The sequence below is a fragment of the Gadus morhua genome, chromosome 11 (genome assembly GCF_902167405.1).
Source record: "Gadus morhua chromosome 11, gadMor3.0, whole genome shotgun sequence".
In the NCBI taxonomy this organism is placed as follows: domain Eukaryota; kingdom Metazoa; phylum Chordata; class Actinopteri; order Gadiformes; family Gadidae; genus Gadus; species Gadus morhua.
Genome location: NC_044058.1, coordinates 22223469 through 22225968, shown reverse-complemented (window position 1 = coordinate 22225968; position 2500 = coordinate 22223469).

The window sequence follows — 2500 nt, the reverse complement described above, 5'->3', positions numbered from 1 at the left end:
GCTCTCATCTCTGAGCACTGATCTCTCCCTACATTGGGATTTTCATTACAATGAAACATGAAATCGGTCCAAATATATTCATGATTAAAAAATATACCTCGAAAACCCCCTTCTAACCTCCACCCCCTTCCAACGTCGCGTCGAACCACCACCGTTGTTCTCTCGTCGCCTCTCAGTGACTGCTGGCACGGCGGGGGGAGAAGTATCTCTTGGACGAAGAGGAGGGGAGGATTCTCCTCCATTATCCCTCAATGTTTTAATTTCCTAAAGTTAAGAGTAAGCGGGCACCAGTATCTGCGTCTTCTGGTGTGCCAGTTCCTCCGCGCTGGGCCGCGGCCAGGCGGTTGGCGCCGCACTAGGGAAGGCTTGGCAGCGACCGAACGGGTTTGATCCTACGAAGCCAACTGCGCTTTGGCATGCATGCTGGAGGACGGGAGAGTGAGAGGGGGAGAGAGGGGAGTGAAGGGGAGGGCAGTGACTAGCAGGATGGCGGTGAAACGGGAGAGGACAGGGCGGGGAACGGAGGCGGGGAACGGAGGCGGGGCGCTTCTCCGGCGTGCGGGAGAGCCTGCCAAACCGACTGTCACATTAGCCGCTGGGAACGGGCGGCCGGCGGCCCCAGGTTGTTTTGGTGTGTACATCAAAAGGACAGACGGTGAACATGAAAACACAGCTCATTCCCACCCACCACACATCTTCTGCCTTCTTCTGCTCCTCTTTTTTCCTCTCCCCTCAGTCACATATCCTCAGTTCTCCGCCCGGCTCCCCCCCCCCCCCCCCCCCCCCTTCCCTCTCCCCTGGAGAGAGGGGTGTGGTGTCTCTTTGAGGCTCTGGGATGGAGAGACAGTGTGCCTGCAGGGTTGCCGCGGCGACAGCAGGGGCGGGGGGGAGTAGGGGGGGGAGCAAAGAGGAGAGGAGAGAGGGTGGGATGGGGACGAGAGGACCAGAGGCCAGAGAGGGTGGGAGCTGGACTATTTTGTCAGGATGACTGTGAGAATTTGACCAGGCGTCTTTGAACGAAGGTGATCCGAGGCGGGGAATCAATCTCGCCAGGCACACAGAGGAAGTAGGAAGGAACCTGCTGTTGCAGTGCTTCATTTCAATTGCGTTTCAGTGTTCCGGTTCCCCTACCGCTGTCAGGGCTGCAGGTCTATGTTTAGGGTGCGGGTATTATTAGGGTATGCTATGTTTAGGGGTAGATTACACGGGCTCTGTGTTGTTGATGAACAAGGCTTTGGTTGACTCACGTTCGGAGGCTAGGCACAGCTTTCCTCTTTTCATCCTGCAGTGTGAGGACAATGGCACTCTTGGCCCGCAGGCTGGCTCCAACCCCCTTTTGCACCAGCTTGGAAGAATCTGCTTGTGACGGATCCAAAGTCAGTAACAAAGAGATGCAATTTTGATTCCTTTGCCTCGTCTCTTTGTTTCCCATCTCTTATTTGTTTCGGTGTTTTATCCGACAGCCAACATTATCCAAGTTATTTTTTCTCTGTTTTGTTAGCGGGTCCTCGCTTCTCTGTCTTGTTTCCCGATTGGCAGAGCTTTGTTTTGACCTAGTTTACTGGAAGAGGAAGAGGGAATGAGGGGCAGATTAACTCTCTGTTGGTTCTTCTCGAGCCCGCCGTGCACATCAACAGTCTGTTGACTCCGCGGAGGGTCAAGCTCGCTGCTGTGGTCAGAAAATAAAGAGCTTTCTGCTCTCAACCCCCAGGCTACTTACAGTAGCTGTGATTCAGCTATATTTAAGAGAGCATGGCATCGCCTTTATCCCCGGGCTGAGTAGACAGAGGAGAGAATTGTACTTTCATTTGGGGCTTTCCGACACTCTATCCATTGTGCTTTATATATATATAATATCCTGATGGCTATCTGTGTAGGCTAGCATCAGTCATCGGTATCAGGATGAATCAGTGACACCAGATAACGTCGTGACTGAGGAGAAAGCCGCCGCTTCAATCAACCTGCTGTCCCTCAATTAATGTGAACAAGAATGAGTGTCCCTTGTTGTTCATCCATCCACAGGGTACAAACATGTTTTCCCAGCCAACATGTTTAATTAAACATATTCAGAAGGAGAGATGACCTCAGCCAATCACAAGGCGCTGTGCCGCGGTAATCCTTGTCTGGGCGTCTTACGGGAGGCGGACCGCTTGAGCTGATGATGAAAGGAGAAGGGTCGGAGCCCGGGAGGCTGAGATATGGACTGGGGTGGGGGGAGGGGGCAGGTCGCCAGGTTTGGGGTATCGGTTGTGTTACCATGGCGATGCCGTTGATGTAGGTGTGCAGGGAGACAGCAAACAACACGACGAAAGCCTCTTTGTTCTGCGAGTTTTCCATCTGTCAAGCAACGTTCCTCCTACTTAACACGGCGCGTTCTGAGTTCTGAGCCGGCGCGTCAGCCTCTTTATCATCCGGTGCATGAGTGGGCGGCGACTCAAGGCCTCGCCCGCAAAAGGTGGTGTTTCTCTGCCTTCTGATGCCAAGTCTATACAGTTGTCGG